General features: G+C 38.4%; 1 long non-coding RNA gene across 1 annotated transcript; it reads right to left on the reverse strand.

The window, feature by feature from the left end:
* Positions 1 to 2,700: 2,700 nt before the first annotated feature.
* Positions 2,701 to 7,062, reverse strand: LOC131740111 (uncharacterized). The gene is made up of 2 exons (XR_009330761.1): positions 6,616 to 7,062; positions 2,701 to 4,303 (listed from the first exon to the last, which is right to left on the reverse strand). It is a non-coding gene; the product is annotated as an uncharacterized LOC131740111 (long non-coding RNA).
* Positions 7,063 to 15,345: the final 8,283 nt, after the last annotated feature.

The following is a 15,345-nucleotide window of genomic DNA, read 5'->3' on the forward strand; positions in this document are numbered from 1 at the left end:
TAGTCTGTAAGGGTGCCATTATGCCTTACAAATAAAATAAATTAAAAAAACAAAAGGCATCTGGGATACTTTCATTTTTTTAAATCCTCTTTCAACCTGTAGTCTTGTGTCAAGACTTTCAGCTTCTCTTTCACTGAGTAGCGTGTCATTCATGTCTTAAATGTGTCACAGGTCGTGCAAATGCTTCAGCTTTTGGAAGTACAGATGGTCTGCACTGCTAGAATAATAATTGCTCCTTGAGCGTTTATTTTCTTTTTTAAAGTTTAGTTTTGGCACTGCGTTGTAAACAGGCACCTCATTACATTATTGGTGTGCGTACCTCCTTTGTAATTTTTGAAATGTAGATTATGTAACATGAAAGGGGGTGCGGTTGAGTAGCATATGGACAGAGTAATTATGTTTAGCAACCCACGGACAGGTATGAGCAGCAGGTTAGCTGTACATTTGTCCAAGTCAGGGTCAGGACGTCTCCAGTGGTCACTGCAGTGTCAGGGTCAGATCCAAGACTCGTGGAATTTGAGCCTAACAGCATTTGGTTTCAGAGGAGATTGTATCACCGGGACTGAATTACATGTTCAGTTTCAGGGAGCCACTTTGCCAAGTCAGTGTTGCCATGATGTTTAGATTAGTTTGCCAGTAATTTAGTGCTGACAAATTGAAACAGACATTTTCTTTAAAAGTGTTACTGCTTTAGGTTTTTATAAATTTGCTGTCTATTTTTTTTTTTTTAAAACAGTGATTTGTATGGTGTAATGAATTCATAATTATGTCTGGCATGAAATACACATTTTCCAGGCTACTAACTGTGCATATCCTTTTAAGTGAATGAACACTGTCTGTATCCCCTTCAAATTTGTAATTAAATATTTTGAAATTTTAAAACTCTATGGAGTGCGATAAGTTGCCCTGCCATAAATTTGAACATATATGCATTATAAAATAAATACATAGATAGGATTGTATAGACAATTGTGCTCACAGTGACTGGAGGGGATATAGTTGATTCCCAGTTGGAGCTATAGATAAATCTCTATGGCTGAAGTAGACAAGGTTCCTTTCTCTGTGTGCCCTCAAAGACTCAAGGTAGCATTGTACTGTATTATCAAACCGTGGAGTGTTTCCAAGCCCTGTTGTTGCTTTCTTCCAACCTGTGTGAAGACTTTTTAGAGGTGACTGCGGTTTTTTTTTTTTGTTAACTTGCACATTTTACCGGAGTCATATTACTTACCTGAGACAAAAGAAAGGGTAATTTTAGACCGCTGCACTGTGTTTCACTTCCTTATTTATTACAAGACTCAACGTGAGTAAAGAGACATAAAGAATTCTCTTTCAATTTTCTAAGCTATTTTATTTGCCATTATTCCACCCCTGAAACCTGTGTTTAAATTTGGGTTAGAGTCTGAAATATGTGAACAGAGAACTGTGACTTTCAAAAAGTGTGAATCATCTAGTCATTTCTTTATACTGTAATACATTAAAACAATTTAACAATCTATGTCTTTGGAAAAAAACTGTAAGGTCCTTGGATTAATGCTGCCTGTTTAGCTGTTCCAGCAGGATAGGTGACAGCTCTGTAAGGTACCTGGCCACTGGCCCTGGTGAGTGAATGCTTATGTTGTGAGGTTTGTCCGAAACTTTGTTTTAAAATAGCCTTGTTTATGCCAGCTGATTTGAAGAGTTCTTAAGTTCATTATGTGGATCTTTTTTTTTTTTTTTTTGAGTGGGTGGGTAGTTTTTTAAAATATATATTTTTAAAACATTCATTAAGTTCAAGCCCAATAGCTAGTAATGTCATTTTCATTAAATGAGACAAATGTATTTTTTACACATTACAGTTCTAAGCAGTTTTCAGCACCTATAAAAGGCAGCTGGGTACATATGTATTTTTACCAACCTGAGTTAATGTTTTAAGGTGGGTAGTTTCCTTGGAATTGTACCCAATACTTGTGAACATTCAAGTAATCAACAGCATTGGCAACCAGTTGTACAGTTCAGGTACATCGTAAGTAAGTCACCACTGTGTTGGGTTTTCTTATTTGATGGAGGTACAATGTTTATCATTTGACGGAGTAGTTCATCTCAAATGTGCAATTACATTTAACTGCACTGAAATTACAAATGTAAGTACATCATAAGTTATTAATGCCACCAACAAAATGTTCAAAAGAAAATGTTCTATTTATGGTCTCCCCCCACCGACCAGTCTAGGCATTGCCTGCAGAACAAGTTACATCCATGGGAAGGCATTAAAAAAAAAAAAATGAAAAAATGAACCAGTGTGTAGACATAACATACTGTACAGTACACCCTGAAACAGAATGCCAGTCAGCTTTCCAGGAGGAGACAAGATTTAACAAAAAACAACCAAGCAAACAAAGAACAATGTGATTAGAACTGGTAGACTGACGCTACATAGAGTCTGTTAAATAACCTTCTGACGTCAGCTGTGCAACACTTCCACATGTTTATTACAGAAACAATCTGCATTTCATAACAACTTCAACACAGAGGATTAAACAGGTTTATGCAAGCTGAAATGTGGTAGTGTAATCAAAAATCGCTGTACTTTATTTACGTGCTACAGAAGTAAGTCCTGTAGGGCATACAGTAAAACATCATGCTTTCTCGAAAAAGTGAAATGGAAAAAAGTCATATCGGATTGAATGGTTTGTAAAAATGAAGTTAAATGGATATGCGAAATATATCGAGAGAGAGAGAGAGAGAGAGAGAGAGAGAGAGAGAGAGAGAGAGAGAGAGAGAGAGAGAGAGAGAGAGAGAGAGAGAGAGAGAGAGAGAGACGCTATAAAGACGCTATGTTGTCTGTATCAAGGGTGGATTTTTACTGGTGATCACTGGTAACAGAACTTAAGAAAATCATAGAATACAGCTGTGTATCAAACATTGGAGTCTGAGATACAAGGCTTTGGCCCTGTGGCAACGTTGTAAAAAATAAAAAAAATAAAAAATAGAAAAAGGTTTAATTTTTCTACTTCAACACCCACAATCAAATCTGACCAAGAGAATCACAGAATATAACCAAGTATCAAGCCAATGTCACATGACCCCAAATAAGCGGTAATCTTAGGTCAAAAGTGAAGGATGCTGTTAGATTTTGCTCGAGGAGTTTACATAAGACTGAAACTAGGAAGGTGCCAGATTAAATTGTTTATGAAATATTAGCAGCAGTCTGAGTGGTAGAGAATTTGCACACACTTATAAGCTCCACTCATGGGGTTGCACAATTAATTTTGCCTGCCAAACATAAAAAACGGATGTTACCAAACTACCAAACCCTGGCGGCAAAGGCCAGAATGGGAGAGTGTGACCAGTATTGGTTGCTGGAGCAAGATTAAACATACTGTACTAGCCTATTCCTGTGGAAGGCACAAGCCAATCCAGCACTCCCCGCAAGTCCCCAGACACATTATGTAAATACAGCCTTTGTGTTACACATTAGATATCAGTGTTATGTATTCATCTTAATCTATAGGGCAGCAGTTTGGAGTAGTGGTTAGGGCTCTGGACTCTTGACTGAAGGGTTGTGGGTTCAATCCCCAGTGGGGGACACTGCTGTTGTACCCTTGAGCAAGGTACTTTACCTAGATTGCTCCAGTATAAATGGGTAATTGTATGTAAAATAATATGATATCTGTATAATGTATAATGTGATATCTTGTAACAATTGTACGTCTGCTAAGAAATAAAAAAAATATATATATTTATTATAATTATGCCAGGTGTAGCTAAGCGTTCAGTGAAATTCTAACATGCACCCTCACAGTAAGGCTACAATGAAAAGGTTTCTAATAGAGCGGTCATCAGATGACTACTGAAGTATAGCGAATTACATAATCAGCCACTGAAAGCACACATCTACAGCTGTCCAAGAAGCTTTGAATTATTATTATCATTGTTATTAAGGCTTGAGTGTGTTGCCAGGATCTTACTTAAAGGGGGAAGGGGGCAGTTTAAATACGACAGGGACCTACCTCATCAGTATTAGAAAGATATTTAAAAGCATTTAGATCAGCTGATTCCTCTACATCCCAAGAAATGTCTACTAATCCTATTTTGAACTCAAACATTGCTGCAGAACATCTGTAATGCTCATTCAGTAGAAGATACATTGAAGCTGCATTATACTGTAGTTTCAGTATTTTCATCATGAATGGTAGCAATGGAGACCTTAAAAAGACATTCTCATGGCACTTTGTAGTTCACTGCAGGCCGGAAGACAAACATTCCAGTTGCTTTGCCTCAGTTGGTCCAGCTTGCCTTGTGTCGAACAGCGAAGTTCATCAACCTGTCAAAGTTTAAAACAGAATCCAATACAGATGGGTCAATAAGTTAAGAAGAAATGCATCATGATGTAGAACATTTTTTGGAGCTGGAATTTACATGAATAAGGTGCCAACCAGGAAAGGAGCTTATGCAGAAATGTTAAACAGGCAGTTCTTGTTGCTGGGCAGTTTAGCTGGACAAACTTGTGTGTGTTGGGGAGTGGGGGGATGGTCAGTGCGTGTCAAAGCTGCACAGCTTGACAGAATAGATCTGATAATACAGCACAAAAAAAAAAAAAAACACAGCAGAAAGCCTTTCAGAACTGGCCAGATCTGGATCCCTCTTCCTCTCCCCTCAGCCTCTCCTCTCGTAAACAGCTCTGTTAGATAACAGCCCTCTTTCCTCCACCCCTCTAAACTGGAACCGAACCCTGACATCTATTCACAAGAGGCTTTTCAGAGTTTTTATTCACCCCTTCAGATGAACTTGGGAGCTCTACGCTGCCAATAAAACGTCCCATTCTATAAGCTATAGAACGGTAGAAAAGGAAGGTTGTGTGTTATTTTTCATGCAAAAAGGTTTTTCTTCAGCAATCGTACACACTGGTTTATTGCAGTGACAGCAAGCAGCTATGACATGTGCTACTGTCCCCAGGCTGCTATCTGATTGGCTAGCTGGGTTCCATGGTTGCCAAGCAGCTTGGAAACTGATACTTTAGAAGAAGAAAAAAAGCCCAGTATACACTTTGTTCCTCTGGCTTTTGAAAGTGTGGGTATTATATGAGTTTATTCTAGCAACATTGGTCTGTGTCTCAGACTTGGTGTATGAAGAATGTAATTCTTAAATACTGTACAATCCTTTGAAGGAACTGAAATGTGCACTTTGAATGGAGAATACTTTAATGTGATTGCTTTTCTTTTTGGAGAGACACGGATTCCATTCTCCTCAAGCTTCTCGGAAAGCCAGCTTGTGTTCTTCCCTTCAGTGATATTGACCACGATTGATCAGTTAGGAAGTGCACCAAATTAAAATGTGTATTTCCCTGTAAGAGGCATGCTTACCAAATCTGCCCACCTGTTTAATTCCCCTTAGAATGCAAGGCACACATAAAAAATACTGCACCTATTAAGATGACATTTTACAAAAAATACAGTAATAATAGAACATATTGTGTGTAACTTCAACATCTGAGATGGCTGTGTGATTTGATATGGTAGACACAAAAAATAACCACAGTATGTTGCTAAGCAGTGTTCAGTTTCAGATATAAATTATTCATAATGCAGGGGAAAGGGGAAGTTTGCAAAATTGCAAAAAAAAACATTGAACCCCAGTGCCAACATTCAGGACTGTAGTTTCCATTCAGATTGAAAAATGTAGGTATGGGTTACATCAGTGTGGTAAAGCCAGTTTGAATAACAGCGCATACCTTAGCTTACCTTACAAGGTCAACTGTGCATTTGAACTTATATTTAATATTTATACAATGTAGTAAAATAAAGTTAGAAGATACGTATTAATAGAAGCAGGACCACCAGGAATCTTTACTGAGAGATTATGCATATTGTAAATGGTAATAATGCAGATAGGGATGTATCCAAGAGAACTCTATCCAATCTATTACAACAGAATGACACATTTTTGATAACACTGAATAGTAACAGATCACATACAGTGTTTTCTGTACATAACCAATGCTGTTTCCAGTAGCAGATTAGTTGAAATTTACAGGAGTGAAACATTAATCTCTTCAGTATATTGGTCTTTTGTTTCATAATCTCTATTTAACTCAGCAATGTAAATGGCATGTGAATTGCTTGATTACATTTAATCACAATGCTATGGTGTTCACGATCATTCGGAGTGGTTCTGTTGCTCCAATGTGGAGATGTTATCATTTTTCTTATTTTTATCAATCAGCATGATGGCAAACGTTGAAGGGTAGCGTGCATTCCAAGTGTGAAAATGAATTACAATTTTTTTTCACCAAAATATGAAAACTCTAAACTGATGTGTGACATCAGACCAATAAATGCCAATTTCTTAAAGCGTTTACATTTATAATAAACAAATTCAATTAGTTGACTGGCTTACTGATGTATTGATTTGCTGATTAATTACCTGGTAAAAAAAGGCACTTTCTATGGTTCATTTTTACTCATTTTCTGGGTGAAGAAACAGTCAATCCTCTTCAATAAACAAACGTAGGGTAAACAGATTCACCAGAAAATGAACAAATCCTAATTTCAGACACGCTTACGTCAGAAATGCAAAAGCATATAGAGTAGCATCTGCTCTCGGCTAAACCTGGGGGAAAAAAAAAACAGGGTTTACCTTCCTAATATGTCGCTGTATCACTTTCTGCTTGAACCTCAAGGTGACTCAACATTTTACGATAGTAGCAGGGGATTGGAGAATGCTTTCAGTGTGGCTGGGGTCACTGTGGATAACATGGATAAGTAAGCATGGTCTTCCTCCTCCCAGGTGCAGTGTCACAGCAGTGCAGTCGTAGCCAGCGAATGGTTGGGATGTATTCCTGATTCATGACATGGTCTAACCAGAGCATCTCACCCAAAGGACCCCAACCAGCTAGATGGGACAAATTCTGTCCATGGAACAGTGATTACTTATTCAGCAGTGTCTCTGAAAAACCACAACAGATATAAAACGGCTGTCTCTTTGTCACTTAAAATTCATGTGAAAGCAAAACATAGAATAAAGCCAGTTCAGTAAATCGTGCCTGGCTATATGTAAAAGATACAAGGATGTGAGATTCTCAGTCTTACTTTGTGAAATGGAAAGCATGCAGAAACATGCAGCTCTCTATATAAACTCCACTAAGCCAACCCACCTCCCCCTCCCCTCCCCTCCCCCTCCCCCCCTGCCACCCCCGCCTCCCTTACCAAGATGCACAAACATTATGGAACAGCACGTACAGGATGTGATAGATGTTAAGGGTGAATTTCAACAATAAAGGGGGCTATGCCGCAGTTTATATCCTACAAAGCCAAAGCACAGGATGTTAATGATGGGAAAAATCCATGCACACATTGCAGTCTTTTTGTTAATGCCCTCCTTTCCACCTCAGGCTCCAATGAAGAGATTCTTCCCTTGAATCTCCAATTATATTATAATAGAAGGCTGTCAGATTTTCTTCTGACTGGCTTACCAGCGTTCCCTCTTACATAACAGTTGGCTCCAGCATGCCTTCAATATGAGCGCTTTCGATTCTGTTGTAGCAAAAGCACACTTGCTGGAACAATTCTGCTTCGGTTTTTGTGGCTCACGTATAGGGTCCTTATTTGTGGATCATTGTCTGCAGTAAATCAAAGTGAAGACATAATTATACCAAAAAAATAGTGGCTTTTAATTAAAACATTTCCCCTTTCTTGGAGAAAGTATTTTTGGTAGCTCATTCATGGAAACATATTTTTCTAATTATGAATGTTTCAGAATTAACACATTACATCTCAAATTATGCAGATGGTTGAGTCTGATTAAAAGGTTTTTGCAATATACAATGATTGTAATATAGCTTATGCCTATATTAACGAGTGGTGTAAGATTAATTGTGTATTGATGAATCGTGATACTTTCTTTTTCATGATATATCGTATCAAGGTTTTTATTGTTTGTATTGGGATACAAAAAATACAACATATAGCTCATTGTAGATCAACACATGGTTCTTGGATGAAGAATAAGTGTATCCATTTCTTATCAGACGCCCTTATCCAGGGGTACTTACAATTGTTACAAGACATCACATTATTTTTTACACATTGTGTTTTTACATACAATTACCCATTTATACAGTTGGGTTTTTACTGGAGCAATCTAGGTAAAGTACCTTGCTCAAGGGTACAGCAGCGTCCCCCGACCTGGGATTGAACCGCCAACCCTCTGGTCAAGAGTCCCGAGCCCTAACCACTACTCTACACTGCTGCCCATAGTCTCAAAGACATATTCTCAAAGATGCAGCAAAAACCACAGAGTTTCATCCAAAATAAGCAAGACCAGCTGTGCCTCAGTGCCTTAGTCATAAAAAAAAAACTTGTTGGTTCAAAAGAAGTTATTGTAAAGCCACAATGGACAATAAACAAAGCAGCAAAGACATTTTTATGTTAATGAAAAAAATAGATCAATTTAAAAGATAATTTTTAGCCTCCAGGCCTCCAAATAACCCCACTCAAATAGTCAGCGGATTACGTCTGCTTTCCCTATATAGACTTTGACGAGGGACTTTAAATGTGGTGGTATAAAAGCAAAACAAAGGTGTAGAGAAGTATGGTAAAGTATGGTAAAGTGTGGTAAAAGCCATGAAGTAATATGCATGAGAAACCAAGTCAAGCAGAGAAACGTTTCAGGTAGCCAGAGCCTTCATCGTCCACTTGACTTTGTTTAATACAAGTTTTACTTTCTTGCCATTTTGAATTTATAGATGAAAAGTCATGATACAAATATGGTAAATGCTCAGCGTTGGGAAAATCATGGTAAACTTGCACTTTAAACGCAGTAAACTATGGCTTTTCTACATCACATTAAAAAACTGTAAAATGGGGTGTGCCAAGATGCTATATCTAGTTGGGTTTTTACTGGAGCAATCTAGGTAAAGTACCTTGTTCAAGGGTACAGCAGCAGTGTCCCCCCATCTGGGATTGAACCCACAACCCTCCAGTCAAGAGTCCAGAGCCCTAACCACTACTCCACAGTGCTATTGCATGGCCAAATTAAAATAAAGCAAAAACAATACTATGGTGCACACCGACCTAAACCATTGTAATGATCAAGTAATAGAGAACATTAGTATTTTACAAAAAATGTAAAACTGAGCTATTCAAGATAAAATTAAACTGAAAAAAAAAACACAAGTGGCTAGACTCCCAAAGGAAGAGGGGGTTTATCCAGTGTGACAATACAAATAAAAGTTACGTAGCTTCAATGATGTGCAATTGCGATTAACACTGACATGTTATTCAACCTCTTTTGAAAAAGTCCCCGTTGCTGAAATGCCAAGCCAAAGTGTTTGCCTTTGCAACAACACAAGACCATGGCACGCTGTAACTGCATCACCCCACTCTGGCTCCAGAGGCCCGCACCAGCTAGATGGGACAAAGCAAATGCTGTCCACCCTACCCAGCTAAATAAAGACTGATTATTCCCCGTCTTGGCAGAGGGACAAACCTCTCCAGTGGACAGACAGGGACTCTGTTTATCGGGACCTTGTTAGGGGGTTTTGCTTCTCAGTGTCAGCTTTGCTGCTTTTGAAATACTGTGGGAAAGTCATTAAAGTGTAAAGTTGTCCACCTTTATTAAGTATTTAAAATTGGGAAGGGGGGATGTTTTCTAATACCCAGCAATTTTTATAAATGACATCATTTTTTATTAAAAGCTTACAGATACAAAGCAGCAACATGTCACATCCCCAATACACACGCACTCACGTGGAACTCATGAGGACTTTCCATTGTGTATTGTTTTCTCAAAGTATCTATCCCTGTGTGGTAAAGTGGTTAACTGTGTGCATGTGTAGGAATGCAGTAGTGATCAATGAACAGATAGACAACGATAATCCAGATGCAATGATATTTTATTTTGTATTCCAATTGCTCTGATGACCCAAAGACAGTAAATAATAACAATGTTAACAGGCAATACAGCGATGTGTATTGCTCTGTTTTAATCCACGGGTTGGTCCCGAAATAATAATAGTCCTGATCTTTTACACCCACACATAACACAAACACAAACACAAGTCCACATTGCGTGCAAGGTGAAGTGTTGTCCGGGTTTAGTGCTGGCCTTTGGTGACAGCCCCGGATCGTCTTAGCCGTCTAAATAACAACAAAAAGAATATTTATTAACGACAAACAAACAAAACACTCATGATAACACAGGTTTCTCCTTCTGGTTCACGTTAACCATTATGAAGGAACAGATCACACCGCTCCGTCCACTTTTGTACCATCAATCATGACCCCTTGGTTAACGAGTGCAACAGCTCCTCCAATCTGCGGCTGCCACATCGTTTCCCTTCTGGGGCGATGATTTAGTGTAACGGAGCTCCGCCCCCTTTCTATATGACCAATTTCTGTTAACCCTGGGAATGAATTGTCTGGCCGTCCAGTCCAGGGCACTCTGTTCCCTTTACACTGCGCCCTCACAGGTCGGGAGGGAGATGTATCACCAAGAATCATATTGTCTCTGTCACACCCTGTCACTGAAACTAAATCTATTAAACAGCCTACAACATAAAGTACACTATTAGATCAACTTCAATATATTTCTAACTGAACAATTTGCAAAATCAGGATTTGAATGTGAGCTCTTGTCTTGCAGGTTTATCTGAGGACCTAAACTGAAATATGTTCAATGCAATAGGGACTTCTATGCGTTCTTGCAAGCCTAGCTGACAGTATAGCAAATAACAAACTGATAACAATCCACTGAGATGGAGAAAAAATACAAATGCGTGGATTTCATCTGAAGGTTAGGGATGTGGCACAAGCATCTTGTGCAGTACACTTCCATTTGGCCTTGCAAACAAAACCTGAATGCAGTCCAGACGTATTGCAGTGCGTGCACAGTTTTATGGATACTCTGAAAATCAGCTGCAATCTCACTGCTACCTGATCAGGAAAAAATATATACAAAACCACCGTACTGTATTACCTGCAAGGTAATGAAACTACTAACCAGTGTATTAATAATATATATGTGTGTACCTATTATTAGCACTAGTACCTAATTTTCTTTGCTGAAGATCTTTTGATCTTTCACTTACAACAACATCTCACCTGAAAGACAGAACACAAGGAGGTTAAGTGACTTGCTCAAAGTCACAGAGTGAGCTGGGATTTGAACTAGGGATCTCCTGGTTACAAGCCCTTTTCTTTAACCACTGGAACACACACCCAGTATCAAAGTGCCACTGCTTACAATGACATTTAAGCATGGCTTGGTTGCAATAGTACAAGCTCAGGCTATATCCTTTGTGACAAGACTACGTCTTTATAACAAGTGAATATAAAACCATAAAGCCCAACCTTCAAAAGCTCATAACTGCATATAGATCACATTCTGTTTCATTTGTACCAGGATTAGTGTCTAGTTATACAAATATACAAAAAAAAAATAACTATTTGGGCATTTAAGGGCTAAAACGTTTTTTGTATGTTAAAGCATGGTCGTCCCACCTGCTTCAAAATAACCCAACAGCAGAGATGGTATCCAACAGTATAAATGAAATGTTATGTAATGCATCTCGTGAGGCATAGAGCCCTCTGCTGCCCAAATCTATTATTGCAAACTGTTTACCAAAGACACTACTACTGAAGCATGGCCAGTAATGTTAAACCAGTTTTTTTAATGAAAGCAATAGAGTATAATAAATTCTGTATCCAGTCAACAAATATTTGCAGATTAGCAGCCCCCAATAATCTCCAAATCTCTCAAACAGAGCGAATTTAGATGAGCCGAATGGCCTCCTCTCGTTCGAGATTTTTGCATTTTCTAATGTAAATCTGAAACTGCCGTTAGCACCCCTTTGTAATCAAAGTATTCTACCAAACACTGTGAAGCAATTATTATTACTTACATTTACAAAATATTACTTAATACAGCAGAAAAAGAAATATTTGTTAGAACAAAAAATGTTAAGACTGAATCAAAATTGTATAATATAAGGGCGTTTTGTCCCTTTGGATGCTTTTTAGCACCTCAATCAGCATATACATACCACTATAGTAAATTGGTATTCTCTTTACAGTAAAAACCACCCCACTGAGCTGGGGTACACCCTTGGCATTAGTAATAGGGAAGGTACAGGAGCACCTTATATGACTGATACAGACAGGCGTCATGGCAACAAATGACCAAAACAATTCGAGTGCAGTCACTCTGTATCGGCTATGCAAACATTTAAACACACCATTACATTTCCATTTAGCTGCAATAAGAATTGCTGCTATTTATTTTTTAACCCTGCCTAACGCATATTTTGTTCTTTCTGTTCGTAATGTTCAGGTTTTTTTTGCTTTCCTTTGATTTTGCTGCATATTGCTTATAATTGTATCTGTGTTATGTTAACTGAAACTATAATTATATATATATATAAGATAAAATATGTATATATGTGTTTTTATCCAGACCACCTGAGGCTCCAGGAAAATAAAGTTGTTTATCTCCACTTTCAAAAACAAGGTCAGCGTTACATAACTGCTGTTAGTTCAGATTGATCTCAGATGGATCTTTTTTCTTCAGCTTTCACTGCTTTCCCTGACTGACTCTTTCTGGTTGATTTCACTATGAATACTAACAGAAATGGCTTCAGGCTTCCAAAGCCAGTAGCATGAGGAAAGTAAATGGGGAAGGGGGGGGGGGTTGTAGAATCCAGCAATAGATTGCAGAATTCAGAACTGCTAGATCCAATTTGTAAAATGTAAATCCTTTTCGAAAAAAAAAGCCATCTGATAAGTAAATTATTTTTGCGGAAACATTCCCACTTGTGTCTGTCCCCATTCTCTAGTAACTGTTCTGATGTTCATAGTCCTTGCATAATGACGGCACTTGGCTAAATGGTTTATATAATTTTAACCACAAACCAAAAAAAAAATCCCCCATGATTTTGCTTTGGAGACATCATTATAACATGAAGGAGAACAGCGATTGAAAGTAGCAGCAAGAAGGATGACAGCCATTTATTTCCAATGCATATTATTTTTTTCAGCAGGAATGACACACTGTGCTACTAATATCTAAAACAACATTGACTGAAATCTGTCTATCGTGGACTGAAGCAGTGTGAAGGAGCTATTGCACAAATCACCTAGAGGTGAGGTATTGCAATCACCTGCAATGTGTGCTGTCTGTAAATCTACACCACTGGCTGAAAAAAACAAGCCATACTGTACATCCCATCCATCCATCTATTAAGCATTCCTGTGAATATCTTCAGTGGAACTTTAAGTAAGATGCCATACCCCTCTATCAGAATTTACAATCAAGTTCCTATTCTGAGCAATAACCTGTCACTTAATAGTTTGGATTCTACTGAATGGGGGAATGGGGAGTGCCGTTCTAGTAACACAGACTGTAATTGTTTTTCAAAAACTAGATTAGAACAAGCAGCACTCAGTTTACTTTGACTGAAGACATCTTGGTATAACAAGGTGAACAAGGCTAGCCCACTGAGCTAACCTTTAATTGTGTTAAAAGTGAATCCTGTCATTTTGCCCAGTGATGTGCATTTGACTGGGTACAGGGCATTGGAACAATGTCAGTTTCCATAGAAAACTATCAGTTAACACAAGAAACAATGACATGCAGGTCCTGAGAAGCAACATCACTAAGACGCTAAGAATAAACTAAGGTCCAGAGCACGGGTTTCAGTCACGCTTCCCCGTACTGTACTCTGGAATGTCAGGGAGTTTAACTGTACACTACAGCTAGCATGTTACATTTGGCCACTTCAAAGCGTCTCCATAAGACAAAGGTAGTTACTAAAGACACATGCTACAGTAACCCTGAGCAATCTGAGCTACCTGAAACTTTCTGTTAATCAGTTGTTAGAAATGGGAAAGACCAAGTCCTTGACCCACTCATACAACTCTTCCTATTGTTTCACCAGTTTTTATATACACTTTCTATTTTTTTCCTCAATTTATAATGCCCAGTTATGTCCTCTCACTGCAGCAATCCCCATCAACAGCCCAGTAGTCTCGCAGATCACTCTGATCCCACAACCAGTCCTCTTTACCCCCATTAGTTCTTCTACCGTCAAGCCCAAGACTGTCTGATTATCAAACGCGTATTACGTTAGACCCGTCACCACAAACATTTTGGGCTGGCCATTAGCCTGATACTTAAACGTATCATTATAAAAACACCTTCATCGAATGGATCATTACACAAAAATGCTTGTCTACTAGACTTTGGTTTCCTTAACGTTTTACCTCAACCACCCTGCTTACTGTAATATACACTTATGGTCATCATAATTAAAGGGTGGCATATATATAACCAGTATCCTATATTGAGTTTTATGGCCAAACTGTACAGTTTTCTGCTTGGCACTCATTTGTTGTCTAAACAGCTTTGTAACTAAGTGATTACTCTAATCCTGGTTCCCAAGGTGAGCTTTGTGCATCTGACCATTCTTATTTCTGACTTACTCGCAAACCAGGAGCACTTAAACACCCTACTAGGTAAAATACATACAGTTTTAAACAGGACAACTGGTTTCTTAAACCCTGTTACTCCAGTGGTAAATTATCCACTGACATGGTGTTTTAAAGTCTTCTTTATCACCGTTTACGTAATACTATATTTATTACTATGAAAATGAGTGTATTTCCAAAGTTATGACTGTCTGTAGATAAATGCATGTGACAGATTATGTCTAACACCTAAATGCATCAGGAAGCTGCATGTATTGTGAGAGCACTGAACTCCATTCCAATGAGCATGGTTCATTTGGCAGAAAAAAAGGACTCCTCCTTTAAGTGTTGTTAGAGGTTTCACAACCTCCAAAATCACATTTCTAGCAAGCTGAGCCGACTGATAAGCTTTCTATGTACCGCATCAATGGAAAGGACACAACTTCTACGTCACACTTGAAGAGTATCAGAGCACATTATTTGATCGTGTTTACGTTTCTTTTTTAAACACATTTTTATTTCTGATAAAGCCCTGACCTAGTTTGCTTTGCTCACTGTTATCATTGACTTGTTGAGATAGGAAAAGTCACAGCTGTTTGTGTTCTAACTGGATAACCATTCGGTTCTGCACTTTTCCCATTTCATAGTAATACAAATGCTTTGTTTACACAGCAAATCTATTTTTACTCAAGCGTGACTCAACAGCAATGAGAGAATCCGCAGCCCATCCATTCGCAGTGGTTCCCTTCTGAGGCGGCCCAGGCTCAGTTTGTGTTGGCTTGGTTCTCTTCATATAGTTTTCTAAGCTGCAAATGAACCTAATATAAATTAAGGTGCAGTACATGCATTGGGTCAAGGATAACACATCATAAGACTATAGCAGTGCGCTCTCTACATGCATGACTGT

Source organism: Acipenser ruthenus, chromosome 12, assembly GCF_902713425.1.
Source record: "Acipenser ruthenus chromosome 12, fAciRut3.2 maternal haplotype, whole genome shotgun sequence".
NCBI classification, from domain to species: domain Eukaryota; kingdom Metazoa; phylum Chordata; class Actinopteri; order Acipenseriformes; family Acipenseridae; genus Acipenser; species Acipenser ruthenus.